The sequence below is a fragment of the Pipistrellus kuhlii genome, unplaced genomic scaffold (genome assembly GCF_014108245.1).
Source record: "Pipistrellus kuhlii isolate mPipKuh1 unplaced genomic scaffold, mPipKuh1.p scaffold_m20_p_12, whole genome shotgun sequence".
Classification (NCBI taxonomy): Eukaryota; Metazoa; Chordata; class Mammalia; order Chiroptera; family Vespertilionidae; genus Pipistrellus; species Pipistrellus kuhlii.
In genome coordinates this window covers 49,724,494-49,742,209 of record NW_023425427.1, presented here as the reverse complement: position 1 = coordinate 49,742,209, position 17,716 = coordinate 49,724,494, and the positions used below count along the sequence as shown (strand labels likewise).

At 38.5% G+C, this 17,716-nt stretch overlaps 1 pseudogene; it reads left to right on the top strand.

Moving 5' to 3' along the window:
• The first annotated feature begins 226 nt into the window (after positions 1 to 226).
• LOC118716828 lies at positions 227 to 339 on the top strand (annotated as a pseudogene).
• The last annotated feature ends 17,377 nt before the right edge of the window (positions 340 to 17,716 follow it).

Below are 17,716 nucleotides of genomic sequence, written 5' to 3'. Positions count from 1 at the left end.
GCCCCAGACTCCCTTGAGGTTTCCCAGAGATCTAGAGTCACTCACCCTTCAATAAGAGCAGCTTTCATGTATGTACTGCTTTGCAGGGTGTTGTCAAGGGGGTGAAAAAGCAAAAACAACAGAGGGAAATGTGTATGTGACTAAACTAAAGAAGTTTCTAGAATTGCTAATAGAACATACACATAGCAAGGGATCCCATTCTCGAAAACAAACAAACAAAACAAGAGTACTTGCCTCAGCAGCACATATACTAAAACTGAAATGAAACAAAGAAGATAAGCATGGCCCCTATGCAAGGATGAAATGCAAATTTCTAAACACCGGTCAGAAAGGATATATGCACCCCTATGTTCATAGCAGCACAATTCACCATAGCTAAGATTTGGAAACAGCCTAAGTGCCCATCAGCAGATGAGTGGATTAGAAAATGGTGGTACATCTATACAATGGAATACTACACTGAGGTAAAAAAAAAAAAAAAAAAAAAAAAAAAGGAGTTTTTACCATTTGAAACAGCCTGGATGGAACTGGAGAGCTAAGCAAAATAAGCCAGTCAGAGAAAGATAAATTCACATGATCTCACTCATTTGTGGAATTTAATGAACAAGATAAACTGATGAACAAAAACAAATTCAGAGACAGAGAAGCATCAATCAGACTGTCAAAGCTCAGAGGGAAGGTAAGGGAGGGCGGGGGTAAGTGGGAGAGATCAACCAAAGGACTGTATGCATGCATTTAAGCCTAACCAATGGACCCAGACCCCAGTGGGGATGAGAGCATGAGTGGGTGGTGAGTGGGAGGGCAAAGGGGGGATAAGGACACATATGTAATACCTTAATCAAAAAAGGAAAAATAAAAGAAAGAAAAAACAAATTATGACTTTTTAAGGATAATCCCAGGCCAATGGATAAATAACATATGTTAAAATATAAGTCTGGATATTTGATTCATTTAAATCTAAGACAATGAAGAGTCTTTGGAGCCAGAAAGCAACGGCTTTTAACAGCCCAACGTGTGATTAATTATTAAGGAGATCTGTGTCCTTCTAAGTGTGAGTGGCTTGAGACTGCCCCTGAGGGACGTGGTTTTGAGAAAGAGGACTTTTCATTGCACAAACAAGAAAGCTACGGAGAGGAGGGCAGAAAAGACCGTAGGAACAAGGGCAGGAAAGTTGGACAGAGGATCTTAAGACAGGAACTTGGTTCCTGGAAGAAATTGGACTTATGCTTACTTTATATGCCAAATAAGAAAAGCACAGAGTCTCAGAAGCAGAGGAAGTGGAAAACAGGTGTTTCGTCATCACAATCTCTGTCTGGAAAACCTCCATCCATTTTACCTTTGGAGGAGGTCAGAGCAATGAAATAGGGCACAGAGCGAAACGTGGTTAAGCGTCAGCTATGCGGTGAGCTGGAACTCAATAAGCATCTACACAAATCTTGCAATTTGTCTCTTAACATTTGTCTCTAGAGTTTTATCTTCCTTAGACTTTCCAGCAGGCATCCATTCATTTATTTGCATTTTGATGGGTTTATAAGATTTCCCTTTCCTACATGAAATCTGAAATAGAATCCTCATGATATATTTTATTATTAATAACTGGAGATAATATTGTAACGTGGGGTTTGGGGAGCAGATTCTCCCTGTGGGTACTTGCCTCACGAAGTTTGAAGAATAAACTCGCAGACTAAAAATACTGTTGGTACAAGTGTGGAAATTTATTGAAAACAATACCAACTCCCACCTAAGGAGAGACTCCCAGAGGGGTAACCAACTAAGCCCCTTCTTTATAAGGTTTTTAAGGGCTGGAAGCTGTCTCTTCATGCTCCCTTCTAATTGGACCCTTTCTCCATCTTATGACCCTGTGCTTTGTTAATTGGTCACTCTTCTGCAGGGTGTCAGTTTCAAAGCCCAAAGCCCACATGGTACACACACACACACACACACACACACACACACACACACACACACACACCCCGTCCCTCTCTCCGTATCCGGTGACATTCCTCTATCCTCCAGGAAAGCTTGCCTTCCTCCTGTAACATTTCTCTATCCTCTGCAAAAGTAAGATAAGCATTCTGGCATCTGGAAGCTATCTCCTTCCCTTAGCATATGCATTCCTCTCCGGTGGACCCCCTCCCCCACACACACCTCTACCTGCTTATTCCATGAAACTGCCTGTCCGTCTCTAAAATTCTTTTCAATATTTATTTATAAGGAGAATAATTGCCATACACTGATCACCTACCATATGCCAAAAATATAAATGTCACTTATAAATACTGTCTTTCATCTTCATACAAACACTATGAAATTAATGTTAGTATCTTCTTTCTACTCATAGGAAACCTAGGACTCAACAAGGTTATTTTGCCCCAAGGCCACACAGATTTAAGTATTTTTCTTAAGATTCCCAAAGCCTATATTCTTTCCTCTACTACACCAGGCTGTTTCTCTATAGAACACCTAATCAAGTATAAAGGATCTCCCTCTCGCTGAAAGCAGTTTGGCTCAGTGGACTGAAGGGTCCTGGGTTCGATTCTGGTCAAGGGCATGTACATTGGTTGCGGAACATCCCTGATGGGGGATGTGCCAGAGGCGGCTGGTCAATGTTTCTCTCTCATTGATGTTTCTAGCTCTCTATTCCTCTCCCTTCCTCTCTGTAAAAAAAAAAAATCAATAAAATATATATTAAAAAAAAAAAAAAAAAGAAAGGAGCTCCCTTCTGATTTTCTGAGATATGTAGCAGTCTTAGGCATATTTGAAGCTACTTTTTTTTCCATTAAAGAGAATCCATTTTCCTTTGAACCCAGAAACCCATGGGAAACTACTAATTTAACCTCAATTGTAGCTCGAAGTAAAAAAGAAAGTGTAATTATAAAAGTCATCTCAAGACATAGGACATTTATTCCTGAATAAGACTTTACAAAATTTCATCAAATGTTCTGAGCTTTAAACAATGTATATTAATGAGTCCAGAAGTCCATCTCCATTTAGATATATAAAACTTAATCTGCCACATATCCACCATATAGCAGGTAATTATACATACACATTTTGGAAAATCTATTTTCTTCCTTTTCTTCTGCAGAATATCTAGCAAAAATCCAACACTGTCATTATTACTCCAAGTTTAAAATGCCAAACTGTTTATTAAATTTCTTTAAAATGTAATATACAAGGACTTTCTCCTATTTACCAAGGACGCATGTCTTAACTCATCTCTAAAATAAATTTATCATTATATAAATCTAATCCATTTAACACTGAAGTGAGATGTTTCTGGATCACTTTGTATTTTAAACGATATATGTGGGGTTTTGTTGATAGTTGATACTGACTTGCAATATAATAAATATTCAGCTTCCAAGGGTGACTTCTGTGAACGAAAGGGGCCATGTGCTGACCTGACAAGCTCAGGGGTGGCCTGCATGGCGGTCTTGCAAACTCAGAGACCTAAAGTCACCACAAAGGATGGTCTGAAATTAAACTTTAACTGAATGCAGTTATGATGGGCAGTTACATCCTAGGCCTGTATTTTCACTGACAAGGTCAACCTTTACCTTAACTGAGCCTAGCTGTCTTTTTGCCTCTATGATAACACACCCTTGGAATGTCTGGGTAACTTGAAACTTCCCTTTTTCTGGAGCCCCTAGGGCACAACCCAATGTGGTGGGCGCTGGGACAGATACCACAAATCCCTTCATTATCATGTTAATTGTTCCTGCACCCACCTAAGTATGTGTCCATCATTTTACTTTTTATCCAATCCCAGGGGTTTCCCACCACTTTGCTTTATCCCATCTCCTTAATCTATTACCACTGAATTTCATATAACCCAACTATGTCTCTCCTTTGATCGCAATGTATAAATACAAATGTAACCCGCCATTCTCCGGAGCATTATCTCAATTCATTGAGATTCTGATTCCCAGCATATGTCAATTTATTCCCAGCATATGTTCAAGTAAACTCACAAAAATTCTTTACAGGTTTCAATGTTTTTTGTTTTTGTTTTTGTTTTTTATGTTAGCAGTAGTCCCAAGTAAAAAACAGAGTCTATTGAATGAAACAACCAATATCCAAATTATGATCACCTATTATAATAATGATGATCACTTATTTGTAGCAAGTTTCTTGGGAATATCTATCCATCATTCTTCATGATTCCCTTGTTTACTTGCTTCTTACTGACAGGAGTAGAACCCAGATTCTACATGCAGTTGTCTTTAAAAAGAAATATAAACACAGAATATACTTCGAATTCTATCTTCTTCAATATCTAAACCATGTTCCAACTATCTCTGCTTGTTTAAATAAAAATAGCTAAAAGTAACTGAGCAATAATATATCCTAGAGCAGTGATAGTGTTGGACCCCCCGAAGGAGACCCCTGCCCTGACCCAGGATCAGCGACGACCCAGTCAAACGCAAGAGACGGCACTTGATGCAAATAGCAAAAGGATTTATTCCAGCATGCTGGGACCTGACCTGTTACTCACGCAGGAGCAGCCAAGTCAAGTCCCGAGCAGAACTTCTTACAGGCTTATAAAGGCAAAAACCGCAAAGTTAGAACAAAGGACAAGGGGAGGGGGTCTTCCAGAAAGAGGGACAGGAATTCCTTGAGGGGAGGATAGACATTATCACAAGGAACAGGGTGGAACCGCCTCAGGACGTTGATAATACATCCAGTTTACTACCTCTAGGGGCTGAGTCAGGTGGCCAGGTGCTGTGTGGCTCATACCCTGTTTTTCCTGGGGCAGTTCTAAAGGTCACATTCTCACGGGAAGTCTGGGCTAGCAGGGGAATTTTTCTATATTATTTCTTTCAGCCTCTACAATAGGCAAACTCATTAGTCAACAGAGCCAAATATCAACAGTACAATGATTGAAATTTCTTTTGAGAGCCAAATTTTTTAAACTTAAACTTCTCCTAAGACCACATCTCCAAAATAGACTCCCCAGGCCGTGGTATTTTGTGGGAGAGCCTAAGAGGCGCATGTGGCTCTCGAGCCACAGTTTGCTGACCACGACCCTAGGCATTTCAATCATTTTAAGTAGAAAATCTGGATGTATCCCCATGACAAATCTATAAAGGACATACAAATATCACCCCCACTTTAGAGATAAGTAAACTGAATTTAAATGATGTCCCAAAAGTCACTCAGTGAATAAGTGTAGAGCATTGACTCAGATCCAGTAGTCTAGCTCTATAGCCCTCGATGACTTGACCTACAACTTTCCTCCTGCTAGCCCCTTCCCCACCCTTAAATTATTGTTATACCTCGATGCCTGCACAAAATCAGAAATTGATAACTGAGTTTATGCCTCTCTTATTCCTTTTATTACATTATTATCTCCAAAGATAAGGCCTTGCACAAAACTTACCCAGCAACTTGAACTAAATTATTAAATTGAACTAATTAATCAATTATTCATTCTATAAATATTTACAAAATACATTTCTGTGTCAGTCATTGTACTGTAAGATAGAGGTAAAATGGTGAACTATGTAAGAAAGTCTCTACCTTGCTCTCCTAAAATGAATATTTTAATTTGGTGACATTATATTAAAAACAAAAACAACAACAACAAAAAAAAAACTCTAGGTAGTCAGCGGCTTGGTTGGTACATTTTTAGTTGTCAGTGAAAGTGACTCAACCAAAAACTAGTTTAAATTAAAAGGTAACTTCATGGATTACATCCTGAGAAGTCTAAGAGATGACTGACTTCAGACAATTAGATCTAGGGCTTCAAAATACCCTTAGGAAATTCCCTCTCCCTCTTGGTTCTGCTTTCCTCATTCTGTTTTGTCCTGGGGCAGAGACCTCTCCATGTGACATGTGCTGGCAACAAGAGCTCCCACAGCTCCAACTTGTACAATCCCAACAACTAATGGGTGGGGTAGTAATTTTTTTTAGAAAATTTCAGTAAATCTTTTTGGCAGAGCTCTCATTGGCCATGCTTGGGTTATACAACCATCTCTAAGCCAATCAAAATGTTCAAACTAACTGGCCATTCTTTGGTAATGTCCTCATAGTACTTCTCTGCAAGTAAGGGAGGGATGGTGTTTCCTAGAACATTAAGGAAGGGGTAGCTTGCCAATGAACTTCATACCTCTTTCTGCCAAGAATATAAAGATGTTAGATAATCTATAAACTAACCTGGCAATAAACAGTTCTCTATCCATATCCCTTAAAAAAAAAAAAAAAATTCCCCTCAGAAATGATCACTACAACCAGGGAAATTTTTTTAAATCTTAGTTTAGACTAGGGGTGTCGAACTCAATCAGAGAAGGGGCCAAAATCTAAAATCCAGCCTAAATCGCGGGCCGAATGGTTTACTGAGCAGTCATAAACTGTCATTGTGATGGAAACACAGCGGAGTGCAGTGATGACAGCGAGGTGCGGGCCACATTGCAAGGCCTGGCGGGACGGATTTGGCCCGCGGGCCTTGTGTTTGACACATGTGGTTTAGACCATTTTGCTGCACTGATAACTCTTCTGAACTCAGCCATTACATTCAACCCATTTTTTTAAAGAGGCAATCCCACTGGCAAAAGCAGCAGACAGCCAGGCTCTAAACTAATAATATCCATTAAAATGGCTGCATTTAAATGATATTTTTATACTACAAAATCCAAATTTGTGTTTTTTCACTTCTAGATTATTGAAATTATGACCTCTTTAACCCATACCATGTCCAGAGAAATTCTTTTCTGAGCTCCGTTTAGACAATTTTTATTTGGACAGCATTGGCTGACTCCAAAAATGCTTGATAAAGAGCATCACAAAATAGCCCATAAATGGCGAATTCAAAAGTCAGTCTGATTTATAAATGTATAGAACACAGTGGGAAACTGAAATTAATTGGAAGGTCAGGGAATGAGGAACAAACAGAAGTAGGTAAAGCACTCATTAATTCCTTTCGTTCTAGGGACTGAATATACTGGTAGTGCAAAACAACCATCCAGTTAATTATGGGACCATGGGAAGCAATCCAAATTAAAAACAAAAAAAGAAACAAGAAATCAAAGTAGCTAAAGAGAATAACTTGGAAGCAGGTAAGAAATAAACATAACAAAAGAAGCTGACAACCTGAAAGAGGATCATCCTTAGGGGACAATGAAGGAGAATGGGCTTTCAGATTTTCAGCTCAGTCCAAAAGCTCAAGAGGCATTAACAATCTAGCCTATTAGTTAAAATCAGGACAAAATGCAGCTGGAATTATTTCAGAGTGCAGAGATAACTTAAATCCATAAGAAAAAATCTCCAGAGTATCACTAGTGGAAAAATTTAAAGACACCAAATTATATATGCACACTGCATGAACTCGCCTAAATAAATAGACTAGTATAAGCAGTAAAAAAAGGGCAGTTCAAGGCACTTAAATAAACAGACAATAAAGCAAAGGAACAAAATTGGTGGAAGCCTCTTTCTAAGGAGTTTGGAATTATCAGACAAGAAGAATTCGGTAACTCATTCTGTGAGTACAGCATTATCCTAAAAACAAAACTAGATAAAGACATTACCAAAGGTGAAAAAACTACAGACCAATGACTCTCATGAACATAGATGCAAAACTCCTCAACAAAATATTAGCAAATCAATTCCAACAATGTATAAAAGTAATTGTAAGTATTCCAAGTTGTATTCAACATTCAAAAATAAATTTATGTAATGGTTTTCACATGCAAAAAAAGAAAGAACGAAATTGAACCCCTATCTTACATCAATCATAAAAACTAATCACCAGGGAAATGCAAGCCAAACAACCTTGAGCTGTCACCTTTTACCTGTTAGAATGTCTACTCTCCAGAGACAATAGATGACAAATTCTGGCAAGGATGTGGAGAAAAGAGAACTTAGTACACTGTTGATGGGAATGTAAACTCCTACAACCTGTACAGTATTAAGGTCCTCAGAACTATTAAGAATAGAACTACCACCTTAGCTGGTTTGGCTCAGTGGATAGAGTCTTGGCCTGTGGACTGAAGGGTCCCAGGTTCAATTCCAGTTAAGGGCACCTGCCAGGTTGAGGGCTTGATCCCCTGTAGGGGGTGTGCAGGAGGCAGCTGATCCATGATTCTCTCTCATCATTGATGTTTCTCTCTCTCTCTTCCTCTCTGAAATCAATAAAAATATATTTTAAACAATAGAACTACCATATGATCCTGCAATCTCACTTCCAAACACAGTGGTTATCTTACACTGTATTTGTATTATATTTACATGTTCATTACAGCATTATTCACAATAGCCAAGATAAGGAAACATTCATCAACATTTTCTTGATGACTGAATCAAGAAAATGCGGTAGATGTGTGCAAAATAGAATATTATTTAGCCTTGAATAAAAAGGAAATCCTGACATTTGTGACAACATGGATATACCTGGGGGAAAGTATACTTACAGAGACAGAGATTAGAAAAGTGGTTGCCAGGAGCTGAGGGGCAGGGAAATAGGGAGAGGTTGCTAAAATGGCACACTTTTCAGTTATAAGATGAACTAGGTCTGAGTATCTAATATATATATATATAACAGTAAAGGCCCAGTGCATGAAATTCATGCACTGGGGGTGGGATGGTGGGGTGTGGCCTCAACCCAGCCTGCCCCCTCTCGCAGTCCAAGACCCCCCTCTGTGGAAATCCCTCTCACAGTTAGAACCCCTCACTCCTTACCACCCACCTGCTCACTGCTCCTTACTGCTTGGCTTGCTGTTCCTCAGCACTGCCGCAGAGGCCCCCTCCACCGCTGCTGTGCTCACCAACCGGGAGCCTGGCTTCTGGCTGAGCAGCGCTCCCCCTGTGGGAGCGCACTGACCACCATGGTGCAGCTCCTGCATTGAGCAGCTGCCCCCTGGTGGTCCTTGCGCATCATATCGATCGACCGGTCGTTCTGGTCGTTACCCCATAACGGTCACTTAGGCTTTTATTATATAGTCAATAACACCATATTGTATCACTGAAACCTGCTAAAAGAATAGAACTTACCAGTAACTGTTCTCACTAGAAATGGGGTGGGGTGTAAAAGGTCTTGCATTTGCATTCATTGTAAAAAATATAGAAAGAACACAAAAATCCAAGAGCTGAAAATACTGAAAACCAATAATCCCAACACTCAGAGAAACACTACTATCATTTTCATAATCCTAATATACTGTTAATAGCTGGTATTATCTTCCATATTTCTGTTTCTTACTACTTAACATTTTATCATCAGCCTCTCCCTAAGTCCTGAAAACCTTCTTGGCAAATGTATTTTAAGATGACTATGCCAGACCTGTAAATACTATAAGTTATATAACCATTCCCTTAAATGGGAACATTTCAATTGTTCTAATTTGGTTAATTTTAATTAATATTGCAATAATAGAAATTACACATATGTTTTTTTTTCTATTCACAGAAGATGAATCCTTAAGTCATGGTGAATCATATAAACTAAAGATAAAATAAATGTTGAATTAGAGAACTTCAGCTACTTTTTGGAGATTTATTCTTGTAGCTGTAATTATAACACTCTCCAAGAAACTACATAAATACTGCTAAAATTAGCAATGAGCTGAAGGTATTGGACATATTGCAAATTAGCAGAATATTCGGGAAAATTGAAGCTATATTTTGAATTTTATGGTAAGAGCATAAAGGTTGATTATTTACCCAGTGGGATTGATTTTTGGCTCCTGTATTAGTTGGAATATTCTATTTTAAATGCCTGGCATAACACACAATCACACACACACAAACACACACACACACACACACACACACACACGTTTGGCATATTATTCCAAATGCCTAAAATGGTACAACCACTAGGTTTTTCTAATTGAAATAAAAGATAATAGTTCTCAATGCAAAGATATACTAAAAAGATGCCTCAGTGAAAGATAAAGAACAAGGCTATATGGTTTCCCTAAACTCCTGTTCTGCCCCCTTCTGCCTCCTTAAAATAACAACCAGTTTTACACAGGAAGTTGTCTATCCATGAGTTTTCCTTCTACGTGAAATCTAGATGCATTACAGCTTTCTAATAATTAAAAGATCAATTCTATGATAGGCTTGACTAAATGTAATTTCAAAGTGGCACATTACCAAGATGGCAAAAACTATAATATTGACCAAAACAAAGAAACTGCTGAAGTTGTTGGAATAAAGGATGACAGATCTAAGGGTGATCTTTTCAGCAAAACACCATTGTTACATTTGCTCTTTTGGCTGTATTCTGAAAAAATTAATGGGATTTAAATAACCATAATTTAAAATACACAATATAACAACATAATTTTAGAACTATGGTACTCTCAGAAAAATGTAGAAACTTGAAACAAAATAGAAGTCAAGAAATAAGTATACATACATATAAAAAATTAGTATATGATAAAGATGAGGAAATGACTGATAATTGCATAAATGATGTTGTAAAACTAAATAACCATTTATTGGGAATTTAATTTTATTGATAATTGATCAGCTGCCTCCTGCACACTCCCTACTGGGAATGTGCCCACAATCAATGTACATGCCCTTCACCAGAATCAAACCTGGGATCTTTGAATCCACAAGCCAACACTCTATCCAATGAGTCACACTGGTTAGGGCAGGCCACATGGGGGCTGCCATCTTGTATGTTGGAATGACGGTCAATTTTCATATTACCTCTTCATTAGATAGGATACCAAGAGATCTGCATCTTGACAAGAATAATGTCCAAAAATAAAAATATAGGTTAAGAATATTAACATATATTTCACAAACTTGTAAATAAAGATAGCTTCCAAAAGTGTGAAAGATGCTGCTGAAGGAAAAAGAATTACAATAGTTGGCCTTACCCTCAGAACTTACAATTATTCACAAATATTTAAAAGGTGAGTATTTAGGGATGACAATGTCACCTATAACATTTGCAACTTGCAATATGATAATGTTTGATTAGTCTTCAGGTGAATTTTTCTTCCATCACTGTTTAGTGCACAAAGTGAAACTGTTAGATCACTTGTATAAAATAGCTATAAAGAAATTAAAAAAAAAAAAAAAACATTGCCAGAATTGAAAGAGAAAAAACAATATTGCTTGGTTTGTTTGTACCTTTTTTTTTTTTTTACAGTTGGATTTTTGATGGGTTTAGGGGAGGAGTAAAGTGTCAACTTTTTAAAAACACATTAACAAATTCTGAAATGGACAAAAACCATAATAATACCAACCACTCAAAATCACACCTTAGTATGGTCCCAGTGGGCATTTTAATCTCCCTGTCCATATGAATATACACTGAGTGGCAAGATTATAATGACCACCTGATGTTTGTAGGCAAATTAGCTGTACAGTGCATCATATGTATATGGAAGCCAAAGGTCTGTTCAAACACCTTTGCTGTCTGCAGTTACCAAGATAAAATGTCTCCAATTTACACATGAACACAAGGATTAGACAGTTGAGCATTGGAAAAAAATCATGTGGTCCCATGAATCATGTTTCCAGTTGCATCATGCAGATGGCAGAGTGAGAATTTGGCAGAAACAGCATGAAAGCATGCACCCTACATGCATGAGTACAACTCTTCAAGCTTGTGAGGGCAATGTTAAGGTTTGGGGCATGTTTTCCTGGCATGATTTGGGCCCTTTAATTCATGTGGAATAATGTCAGAATAGCACAACATACCTAACTATCCTTGTTGATCAAGTTCATCCTATTATGTTGGTGGTGTATCCCAATGGAGATGGCTTCTTCCAGCAAGACAATGCCCATGCCATGGGCCTCGTATTGTGCAGGGAGACTCTTCAATAACATGAGGGAGACTTTTCCTTGCTTAGGTGGCCCCCACAATCACCAGATCTCAATCCAATTGAGCATTTGTGGGATGAAGTTAGAAGAGCCATCAGGCAGCTGGTTCCACAATCATCAAATCTCACAGAACTCGACAATGCTATTCATTAGGCGTGTCAGATTGTTCGCATCACCTTTCAACATCTTGTGGAGTCAATGCCAAGAAGAATCACCACAGTACTGAAGGCAAAATGTGGCCCAACGAAGTACTGATGGGTGGTCATAATAATCTGGCCACTCAGTGTACATTCCTTTAGTACTCATTTGCAGACACATGTGTGTGCGTACACACACACACACACACACACACACACACACACACCATACATACAATACAAAGGGTGTACCAAAAAATGTATACCTACTTTGAATAATTATTTATTCCAATGGGTTAAATCTGAAAAGAAAGAAACCATAATTGAGCTATCAGCTGTTAAAGTGTGTATACATTATTGGGACACCCTGTATATTATGTATACTGAATATATTATTCACTTTAATATATCTGGTAGCAGAATTTTCTAATTTGCATTTCTCACTGAACATATTCTAGGCTGGGAAAATAGTTTTAAACAGCTTTGAAGGATATATAGGGGGATTGCAGTGTATAAGATAGCAATTCCACAGCCTTAAGAATGAAAGGTTGGGGCGGGGGCCAGATGAATTTTAATTTCTTCACAGCCATGTGTATGTCTATTAGAGAAACCTCTACCTTCTGTCCTTATAGGTTCTTTCCTTGCAGACTGTCTTCCAAAAATAGCACTTCCAGCTTCTTTCCCATGTGAGGTGGAGTGACGTGTCTGACTGGTGAGTTTGAACACAGAATTGTCCATGTGCAGCTCTCTGCTCCTGCAGGATCCCCTGCCTCCTTGCAGGAAGCGTGCACACTTTTCCATCTGCCTTGCAGTAAGTTTTCTGTCCCGCGTGTAAGATTGTGTCTGCCCATGTCCTCCTGGGCACCAGCAGGTAATTCTGGAGAAAAGCACTGAGAAGCACATCAACACTGCAATCTCCAATGAAGCTTTAATCTGTAAATAAATCGCTCCTTTAACCTTGAGATGTCTGCTCTTCTCCGTTGACTTGAACTTGCAAGTGAAGGAGAGTTAGTAACTGTTGACTCTGTAAAACTCCAACTTTGTCTCTAACTACATGTTTCCAATTCAAGGAGCATTTTCACGTCCATTATCTTATTTGATTTTCACAGTAACACTTAGATGTAGAAGGCAAGTCATTAACATTTCTTGAATGAATGTCAACTGTTAGTAAAAAAAAAAAAAAAAAAAAAAAAAAAAATGTGCCAAGAGATTTACATTTTTAAAATCTTAATTAATTCTCACAACTTTGAAAAATAGAATTTACTCCTATTTTAAAGATTAGAAAATGGAGTCTCAGAGAGAAGAAATTCCTAAGATTTGCCTCAGATAGACAACTGGTAAGTGGTAAAGCTAGAAATTCAAACAGACTGCAAACCCCAGATTATGTTCTCATCCACTTCAACATGCCCAGGTCCTAGTCACATGCTTGGCACAGAGAAAGCATTCAATAAATATGCATGAATAAATGTCTGCAAATACATGCTCTTTCCACTGCATCATAGAGGCAGAAGAGAGATCTTTTTAAACACCAAACTCGGGAAAAGTTCAAGCTACAATCCTATTAACATGGGAGTTGAGGGTGCACGGGCCATGGGGAAAACCTAAGGCTAATTTCTGGAGATGTTTATGGAAATCCCATTGGTGTTATCTGTGACACAGCCAAAAACAGAAGAACTCTGAAATGCAACATCTAGTATTTCATAGGGGCCTTGTTGCTTCTGAACCAGTGAGAACCTTGATTCGCTCATTTATTCTCTCATCCACAACTCTCTCCTTTGTGAAAATGGGTGTGTTAAACAAATTATCTTAAAAGACTTTGTAACCTTAACATTCTACCGGAGACTATATTTATTGTGTAGTTATATAGAGGAATTAGAACTGATCCTATGGATAAAATGCCTATAATTTTTGATATAACATAATTCTCACATGTCCACAAGTCTGCTAGCCCAGAAACTTCTGATGACATACAGAAGACCATAAAATCAGATCATTCTAACAGGAAGTCAGAGCACAGATTCTGTGAAAACATATTGTTCCAAAAGTCATGATTTAGAACGTGTTGTTAACACTGAGCAGAACTATGACCAGAGGGAAAATGTTTGCCTAAGGAAAGCAAAAAATAAATAAATCTACCTTCCAGCTTTCTCCTTGTGCCTATTAAACACACACACACACACACACACACACACACACACACACACACACACACAGCCCAGACAGGTATAAAGTATCTTATTTTAAAAGCAGGGGAAAGGAAATCAAAAGCTGCAGTCCTTTTCTTTTTCACACCTGACAATTCCCCAGCAACAAGTGACAATAAAGGGGCTCTGCAATGATATGGACCTTTGCTGACCTGAATCTTTCACAGCCAAAAGAAAGCAGGTAATGTCCTCCATTAACAGAAGAAAAGCTTTAAAACTTGTTCAGGTTTACCAGCATCATATAATGCTATCTGATTTTTTAATATGCAGGTATAAGATCCAAAGTGCACAGACTGTACCTGTCAAAAAATATGCTTTTTAGTGGCCTGGCTTTGGAGGATATAAAGGAGCCTGAACTTAACTTAATCTATTTGCAACAGATTTAAACTATAATGTTCTAGAAAAAGTAACCATAAAATGCATTATTTAAGATGATTATTGCCTACATCCAGAGGCATATAAATAATTAATTGTCTATTGGATACCAATTTTAGACAACTCATTCCTACAAAGTAGCAGCAAAAAAGTATTTCCTGTTAGATGAGAACCAAGTATCAGCTTGCTGATATTCAAAAGAAACAGGGTGTGGGGAAAAGACCCATGTCTTATTGTCAGATAAGTTTGCTATATTTATTTTAGAAACATTAAGTAGGAACTTTAAAAACATACTGATGGGAGTGTTCTATCTAATAGTGATATGAAAATGATTATTATTTAGTTCAACAGAATTTTATAGTTCTTACTCTGGCTTTTGGTTGCCTATTGAAATATTTACACCTGACACCTATTATCTAGCATTAATATCAATAAATGCCTCTTTTGCTTTAGCAGTTTCATAGTAATAATCGAGCCAAAATTCAAAAAATATTTCCTTAAAAATGTGCCCTGTACCCTTCAAAGTATTTACCTACCCATTGTCAAGAATTATGCACAAGCAAAAAGAGACTTCAAGTATAACCTTCTAAAATCCTCTTATCTGACAAACCATCAAATTCAATAAATACCATTGCATATTTACTAACTAAGTGCTATGCTGGGGACAGGGAGGAAAATAAATATATGTAGACGCTGCCGTTGGGGTTTTTGTACTTGTCCTAATTCACCTAATTTGTAAGAGCCTGATCTAGGACTTTCTATTGTTATCTATTAACTAGAGGCTCTGTGCACAAAATTTGTTCACGGGACTGGGGGGTGAGTGGGAGAGGGGAAGGCAGAGGGAGGTATCCCTCAGCCCAGCTTGCACCCTTTCCAATCTGGGGCCCCTCAAGGAATGTCCGACAACCTAGTGGGATCAGGCCTAAGCGGGCAGTCAGACATCCCTCTCACAATCCAGGAGTGTACTCTCCCAACTGCTCGCCTGCCTGCCTTCCTGATTGCCCCTAACCGCTTCTGCCTGCCAGCCCGATCTCCTCCTAACCACTCCCATGCCAGCCTTATTGATGTCTAACTGCTCCTCTGCTAGCTTGTTTGCCCCCAACGTCCCTTCTCTGTCAACCTGGTCACCCCTAACTGACCTCCCTTGCAGGCCTGAGCCTCCCAACTGCCTTCCCCTGCTGGCCATCTTATGATGGCCATCTTGTGTCCACATAGGGACAGGATCTTTGACTACATGGGGGCAGCTATTGTGTGTTGGAGTGATGGTCAATCTGTATATTACACTTTTATTAGATAGGATAGAAGCCTAGTGCATGGGTGGGGGCCAGCTGGTTTGCCCTGAAGAGTGTCCCAGATCAGGATGGGGGTTCGCTTGGGGTGTGGAGTGGCCTGGGAGAGGGGCCTGTGGTGGTTTGCATGCCAGCCACACCCCCTGGAGACCCAAACAGAGGCCCTGGTATCTGGGATTTGTTTACCTTCTATAATTGAAACTTTGTAGCCTTGAGTGGAGGCTTAGGCCAGCGAGAGCAGTTGGAAAGCTTGGCTTCTTCCGTTGCCTGAAACCCAACTCTCCCTCCTGCTCTCTGTGGCTGTAGCAATCTTGGTTGGGTTTATTTGCATACTCACTCTGATTGGCTGGTGGGCGTGGTTAGTGGGTGTAGCAGAGCGATGGTTAATTTGCATATTGCTCTTTTATTAGGTAAGATTATTGTATTATTTTCCATATGAACAACTATAAGGCTACTTTTGCCCTACCTTGTATATAAAGAAACTACAACAACAAAGTAAACAACAATCCAATTAAAAAAGCAGGAACCTGAACAGATACTTTCCCCAAGACTATATACAAATGGCCAACAGATATGTGAAAAGATGCTCAACTTCATTAGCTATAGGAGAAATGCAAACTAATACCACAATGAGGTTCTCCTTCACACTTATCTGAATAGCTATTGATATTATCAGCAAGACAAGAAATAACATATGGGTGAGATATGGCACTTTTCACAGAACTTGAAAAAAGGAACCATAAAATTTTCTGGAACCACAAAAGACCCCAAATAGCCAAAGCAATCTTTAAAAAGTGCAAAGTTGGAGGTAACATGCTTCCTGATTTCAAACTATACTACAAAGCTAAGTCATCAAAACAGGCTGGTACTTTGCATAAAAACAGACACATAGCTCAATGGAACAGAATTCACGGTCCAGAAATAAACCCATGTTTATATGGTAAATTTTTGACAAAGGAGTTAACAATATACAATGGGAAAAATAGTCTCTTGCATAAATGGTGTTGGGAAAACTGGACAAATAATTCAAGATATGAAACTGGACCACTTGTGTGCATCCTATACAAAAATAAACTCAAAATAGATTAGAGACTTAAATGTATGTCCTAAAACAATAAGAATTGTAAAAGAAAACATAGGCAGTGTACTCTTTAACATTACCTTAGCAATATTTTTTTGTATATGTCTCCTCAAACAAGGGCAGCAAAAGGAAAAATAATGAATTGGAACTACATCAAAGATTTTTCAGAGTGAAGGAAAATAGTAACAAAAAAAACAGCCATGTAAATTATATAACTGATAAAAAGTTAATATCCAAAATATATATAAAACTCACATAAGTCAACATCCTATCTAATAAAAGGGTAACATGCAAATTAACCATTTCTCTCTCACAAAGATGGTGGCACCCATAGCAGCCAGGACGCTGAATGCTGTCAGTGTCACTCCGGTGACAAGCCCCAGTGTCCCGCAGGCCCCTGCCTGTGAAGGGAGGGAGGGAGATAGGGCGGGTAAGTGGGCCTCCCCCCCATGCACAAATTTTGTGCACCAGACCTCTAATAAAAAAAAATAAATAAACAATCTGATTTTAAAATGTTCAGAAGACATAAATAGACATTTCTCAAAAGACCCATAAATGTCCAAAGTCAGATGAATAGATGTTCAACATCACTAATTATCAGGGAAATGCAAATTAAGTTACAATGAAATATCACCTCACAGATGCCAGAATGACTATTATCAAAAGGACAGCAAAAACAAGTGTTGGTGAGGATGTGGATGGGATTGTAAATTAGTACAGTTACTATAGTTTAGATATTTCGCAGATGTTAAAAATAGAACTGCCATACAACCCAGCATTTCCACTTTGGATATTTATCTGAATAAATTGAAAACACTGATTTGAAAAGATACATGCACTGCTATGTTC